This window comes from Hydra viridissima, unplaced genomic scaffold (genome assembly GCF_058129835.1).
Source record: "Hydra viridissima isolate aposymbiotic clone 2 unplaced genomic scaffold, HvirCarnegie_v1 scaffold_8, whole genome shotgun sequence".
Lineage (NCBI taxonomy): Eukaryota > Metazoa > Cnidaria > Hydrozoa > Anthoathecata > Hydridae > Hydra > Hydra viridissima.
In genome coordinates, this window is record NW_028324307.1 from 15,550,449 (window position 1) to 15,557,812 (window position 7,364).

Sequence of the window (7,364 nt, forward strand, 5' to 3'; positions counted from 1 at the left end):
TATATATATATATATATATATATATATATATATATATATATATATATATATATATATATATATATATATATATACACATATATAAGGTAAGTATGGGTATTAAGGCCCACCTTTGTCGAATGCGCAGTAAAGAAATGCTGATTTTTTTTTGCTGCCAGTGATAAAACCAGATAACTCTAATATTTTAATGTCGAAAAAAAGTTTCACAATTTATTTTTTCCCTAACTTTGGATTAGTGGGCCTTATTACCCGCCGGGCCTTAATACCCATACTTACCTTATATATATATATATATATATATATATATATATATATATATATATATATATATATATATATATATATATATATATATATATATATATATATATATACAGGCCCGCCGCGATCCTTCTTGACGCCCGGAGTCAAAATTTCACTAGCGCCCTATCATATCGACCGAATCCAAAAAAAGTTTGAGTACTTTCCATATGCTAATCTTTTTTTACTGAATTCTGAGGGCGTGGGTCGGGGAAGTCTCTAATAATTTTTTTAATATATTAAAAAAGAAATGCACAAATAGACATGTTATTGAATTTTATTTATATTGCAAGTAACAGAAAGTTTAAAATGTAATAGATATTTAATGCTTCAATAGAAGTTTACTCTCCGGGCTTTATTCATAGCAAAATTTGTAATGACCTCATCGTAGCACAGACTTTTTGCAAGATCGTGTTCAATAGATATAACTAGGAGATTAGTTAGCCGGTCTTGACTCATTGTAGATCTTAATGTTGTTTTTACTAGGCCAAGTTTACTGAAAGACCGCTCTCCTTCGGCGATGGAAACGGGAGTCGTGTTAAAAATACGTAACAAAATGCATATTGATTCGAAGAGAGACTCTAGACCTTTCTGATAGATTCCATTTAATAGCTTCATTGAAGTGAGATTTTCTTTTGGACCGAAAAGATTGGCGCGCTTCAGAGTATCCAGATGACGGACCTCTAAAATAAGTTTGTCTTCATCTACATCACTCACATAGATTTGCGCCAAAGTTTTACATTTCTCCTCCACGTTAGGTTGTTCAACTTCTTTTTCTTCACTCGACCTACTATTTGATTCTGAGAGCCATAGGAACGAGAAAATGTTCGTCGTCTTTTCTGCAGCTTGAAATCTGTCTCTCATTTGTTGAATTAAAGTATCGAGAGCGGTGTTGAACACGTTCACCTCAAACTGCTTTTCATCGTTTTCGTAGAAATGAACTTCGTTCCTTGCTTCTTCGTAAAACAATTTCCTCTTCCTTGTCATTTTTGGAACTAATTTTGACTAAAATCCATAGCTTGCTAGACCGGAGGCAACCAAATGTGCTTCATTAACTAATTCAGGCCAAGAAGATCTAAATCTAGTAAGATCCTCGATAAGAGTCCTCATAAGTTTCATCTCATCTTCTTGAGTAATATTTTCTGATTGAAATGACACGCTGACATAATTTATTGCTTGAAGTGCTTTGAACCAGAAGGTTGTCATGATGATAAACTCAAATGACTGAATCCATTTTTCCAAAGATTTTACGTCATTCAAAATATCTCCAATTAAATCAAGATCCCGAAGTTTCTGCAAAGAAAGAAGAATTTCTCGGGGTCGCTTAACCAACGGCTTTACAGCCTCAATGCGTGCACTCCATCGGGTTTGCGAGGTTTGATGAAGAGACAAACCAGTCGTCTCGGTCAAGATTTTCCATCGTAAAGGGCTTCCACTAAAAAGATTGTAGAGTAACTGAATCTAGCCAAAATAGTTCTTCATTTCTACAGAAGATTCAAGGGAGTGAACCCCAGCTAGGTTAAGGTTATGAGCGCTGCATGGCATTTAGAAAGCTTGAGAATTTCTTTGAAGAATGATCGGTTGTACTCCTTTGTACACACCAGACATGTTGGCACCATTGTCGTATCCTTGACCTCGGCAGTTCTTCAGATCGATGTCGCTTTGCTCCAAGACGTCCATAATTAGCTTGGCAATATCTGCACCTTTCTTTTTTTCGAGATTTTCGACCCTAAGAAAACGCTCCTTAACTACCCATCTTTTATCAATACCATAGTAGACAAAGCGGAGAACAAAGGCAATTTGCTCAGTATGAGAGACGTCAGGCATTCCATCGACAAGAATGGAATAGTAAATTGCCATATGAGCCTCTTTAATAATGGCACCGCGGACAATTCTTCCACACTCTTTGATAAATTCATTTTGAGAACTCCAACCCAAATAATGAGCAACAATTTGTTTAGATTCTTCTAGGTGTAACTGAAGAGTCTTGTTGTGCTTTGCGAGTAGCTCTAGAGTTGCAAGAAAGTTGCCGTTATCGTCATCACCAATCATTTTTGATGAGCGTAAAACAAGAATTATAATTAAACATATAAATCACGACTTTCTGTTTAATTAGAGTGCAGATAAATTAAAATGTAAATATAAATATAACAATTAACGTTCATAAATATACCTCTAAAGCTAAGGTTGCGTGATGCTAAGAAGAGAATTACATCTAAGATGCACCGCAGAATTTCACGCCACCTAGCTGCCTCATTTCTTACCAATTTTTCTTGACTTGAATCAACCCCACACTGGTTTTCCATGCTTTCCAGCGCTGTTTTCCACTTAATGTAATTGTCTCGATGGTGAGGATTGTTTTGGTGGCTTTTTACATTGTCAGCTAACTTTCTCCAGTTTCCATTGATGCCACCATTCCAACGTAGAAGATGCGATTGATTACCAGCCCCGCAAGCTTGCTTGCTTCCGAAAAGTGAGCACGGAAAGCAAAGAAATATTTTAGAAGTTGCACTCCAAACAAGCCAATCTCTGTTTATTTTTTCCCCATTGCGAGTTATTTCGTGGAAAACTGATTCAGGAACCTTAATCTTGTTTGAGTCTCTCGGAAAAGATGAAGGATTTTTAGGAGGCCCCTGAAGAACAACTGCATCACGATCTACTTTAGACATATTTTCAGCCCACAAAGCAGAATCGTTTGTACTAATTGCCTCAACCATCTTATCTTTATACTATTATTTCAAATAAATATTTAAGTAAGTATATTACTTACACAAGCTCAAAATGATTATTAAAAGAATCTTTGCAAAGCAAAATTTACCAATAAATTGCTTCCATTTTCAACTCTTGTTGCCAATATTGTGCTACTTGAAGGAGGCAGTGCTTCTTCTGAGCTCAAAAAATTTTCAAAAGACTCATTTCCAAAGCCATCCTATAGAAAATGAAGTAAAAGATTAAAAAATCTCTTGATTTATATAGCAATAGTATAATGGGAGAGACATATGAAAAAGAAGGTTATGTTTAAATTAATGAACTTACTATTTCAAAAGCTTGACGTGTCTAGGAGGAATTTGTAATAATCGAATCTAAATGAAGTCTTGGAATCTCAGTTATGCAATGTACTTTAACTTTTATTGATATATATATATGTATGTATGTATATAATAAATATAGATGTACATGTGTTTTTTATAAACAAAGCAGCCATTATGAGTATTTTCCCGCAAATGTTTTGAGTAGTCTCAGACTTCCGCATTTGAATTCGGAAAATGCTGTATTGCTGAGGCAACAATTCTTAAACTCCTAATTTTAAAATATGTGTCAAGTGTATTGTTACAATAAACTTATAATATAAAAATTAGGAGTTTTTCTTTGAAGCCCTGTGTATCTTTTTTATTAAAGTAAAAAAATTATTGTCATATGTGCGCCCCTTCTGATCCTGCGCCCGGGTAAAAAGTACCCAGTAACCCCCCCCCCCCCACGCGGCGGCCCTGTTTATATATATATTTGCTTATATAACAAATAAGACTTTGTTGGAACAATTCCAGGATTTCTTACTTTGATCTGCAATTTCGTCGATAATTTTGTAGTTATGCCCGTTTATTATAGATTTTAGATTCGGCATGCGTTCGGATTTATTTTTACATGTTAGCAATTACCTTAAACTAGGATTTGACTTAAAAACTACCATCTTTTCTAAATATTTTCCTTTATTTTGGGGACAGTGATGGCACCCACGGTAATGATACTGTATGGAGGGTAAGTATTGCAAACCAAATTAGTAAAAAATGGTCCATAAAGAATAATGAAATTCAATCATACTCAGATTGAATTTCATTATTCTTTATGGACCATTTTTTACTAATTTGGTTTGCAATAATTACCAGTTGACTTTTGTCGTAACCAGTTTCATTGAATATTTGAATTAGAAAATTTTTTCTCATTTTTTAAATGTGAACCACTACATATGGAGTAGGTTCTGTGAACACAATCTTTAAATTTTGCACTTTAACCTTTGAGTTCGTGATTTAAGTGATGCTTAATTTGAATACTTGTAATGGCTTCTTTTCTGTAAACTTTAAACTCGTAATTCCTTTGGTGTTGTTCATTATTGTTACATCAAGAAAGTTCAAAGTTTTATTCTCGCTTTCGATTTTCGATTGTGTATTGTATTGCAGGGTGTTGTTTGTTCAAGATAAGTTGTAATTGCTCTGCTTCGTGAATTTTTGAAAATCTAGCTTGACTATTATCAACATATCTTAAATAGGATTTTAAGTTAAAAGCATTTTCTTCGTGGTATTGTAGAAAAGATTCCACCTGTACGACCATGAACGAATGACCTATATTCTCAAATTCATGAATTTCTTCGTTTCACAAGAAAAAACGATGTAAAAAAAGCTCTATCAGCTTTCTTGTTTCTGATATAGTAAGCTTACTAGAACTTTTGTAGGAATCATCTGAATTTAATTGACTACTTTTAGTCACTTCTATTTAATGACATACAGTGGCAAGCAAAATAATAGGTGCGAACCAAAAAATTAACAAATACGAGAATATCTTTGAAACAAATAAAATAAAAATTTGAATTTTTATTAGAACTTTTATTTTATTACATAAATAAACAGAAATTAATAAAAATTAAGTTATTAAATATATATAATATGTTTTAATTTAAAAAAAATAAATTCCACACCGAGCAAAATAATAGGTGTAAAATAAAAAATGAAGATGGAAGTCAATAGGGTTGCAAATTATTAATATTTTGTTGCATACCCTTTATTTTTTAATACTTCCGTGCATCTTGACGGCATTGAATCCACTAGTTTTCTGCAAACTTCTACAGGAATGCTGTACCAAGCCTCCTGGAGCATCATTCACAGTTCATTTCTATTTTTTGGATTTTGTCCAGAAATTTTAAGTTTTAACTGCCTCCATAAATTTTCAATAGGATTTAGATCCGGTGACTGAGGTGGCCATTCTAAAACTTTTACATTATTGGTCGTAAACCACTATTTCGCAGCTTTGGATGTATGTTTTGGGTCGCAGTCCTGTTGGAAATGCCAAATTATCGGCATATTTTCTTCGGCAAATGGCAACATGACATTATTTAGTATGTCTACGTATGTATATTGGGTCATAATATTTTTGATCCAAAAAAGTGGCCCCACACCGTACCAGGTAAAGCAACCCCACACCATTATATTTCCTCCGCCGTGTTTCACTGTTTTCGCAGTGAAGCGAGGTGAAAGTTCTTGCTTTGATGGTCTTCTTACATACTGTTTTCCATCAGAATTAAATAAATTAATCTTAGTTTCATCACTCCACAAAATATTACGCCATTTTTTGGTCATATCTGGTCCCCGCCAAGCAATATGATTTTTTGCAAAAATTTTTCTTTTCATAATGTTCTTTCTACCAAGTAATGGTACTTTCCTCAGAGTTCGAGCTGGCAACTTACTTTCTAAAAGCCTTCTTCTAACTGTCCAAACACTAATATTTTCATTAATTTCATTTAAAATTTTTGTTGCTGGCTTAAATGGGTCTTTTTTTGAAATAATTGTAATGTGATCATCCGTACACTGACACGCTTTGCGTGGTCTTCCTCTATTCTCACGTGATTTTTCTGGTTTTAAGGCATTTGTAACTTTATTTTGAGAACATCCCATCATTACTGAAATTTCCTTGTAAGTTTTTCCTTGTTTTCTTAAATTTCTAATAAGTTTTCTTTCTATCGCTGTGCAATGTTTTCCTCATCCCATTTTATATCTAATTCTAATTCAATACAAATATGATATGTTATTATTTTATATAAGTTGCATAAATATTGACCTTACCTTTATATCAACAACAAACAAAAATAATAAAATGTTTTTAATCCTACAACAAACAGGTTAAAATAAACACACATCTATTATTTTGCTCCACCAAATTTGTAGGTTAAATATATAAATAGGGTATTCCCCTCATAAATTTGTAAGAAATTGGAAATATACTGCTCTCTGTTATAATAAAATAAGCATAGTTTGTGTAGCAATCAGTTCCTAGATGTCACTTTATAAAATATACTGTAAAATGTCAATTTAAGTGAAATTTATTATTCACACCTATTATTTTGCTCGTCACTGTATGTAATAAAATTTATGACAAAATAAAAAATCAGATTTTTAAAAAAAAATAAACTTTATTAAATGAAATTCTGGATGTTAAAAAGGTATTAATTTTAAAAAAATATTATGTGACGCCATATCTTCTTATGGGACCGATTCTTTTAATGGTGAGTCTTGAAAGCTCCTTGCACGCTTTTGTTGATTTTCTTTATGAATGTAAAAATTTTTTTTTTTTAACTGATTGATATTTTTGGCACTCCAGCTGTCTTCGTAAACATTTCTTTTAAGCATTGATCAAAGATCTTTGATTGTCCAGACTACATCATGCATTTGGGACCACAGCATGATGGAGTCTGGTACCAAGTCAATGTTTGAAGGAGTCTGGTATCAAGTTGTTTATTTAGATTAAAGTAGTAGGTAAATCCATAGGTAAATCCATAGGTAAATCCAATGTTAAATCCTGAAAATAAATTGAATTGAAATCTTACTTATGATTACGAATTATTTTTCTCTAAAAATTTGTATACAAACAATATTTTGTTAATATTTTGTTGATGCCAGCAAAATTATTAAATATATTTTAACGGATTCAGCGCACTAATTCCCCATCATAAATCATTTAATTAGGTAGGATGACAGCTTCCGGTATTATCATTTTTATGTAGGTCTATCTTTACAACAGGATCTCTGCGATCCCTAAGATCCCTACAATCCACCTCTACAACACACGAGTAATGCTTTTTGTTTTAAGGCTACTTTTTAAAAATAGAAGAGGAAAATTGTGAACATTAGAGAATGCTCTTAACGTTTGTATGATCTCCAGTGACATAATCTCCGGTGACATATTATTTTTACAGAAAAACGGTAATGTCAAAAGAAAACCCAGAATCAATGTCACTTTTTCTAACGAGCATTCATGACCAAGCCGAATGACTGCATCAAGAAGAACTCTCTCATGGG

At 32.8% G+C, this 7,364-nt stretch overlaps 1 pseudogene; it reads right to left on the minus strand.

Moving 5' to 3' along the window:
* Positions 1-630: 630 nt before the first annotated feature.
* On the minus strand, positions 631-2,993 carry LOC149885314 (zinc finger MYM-type protein 1-like; annotated as a pseudogene).
* Positions 2,994-7,364: the final 4,371 nt, after the last annotated feature.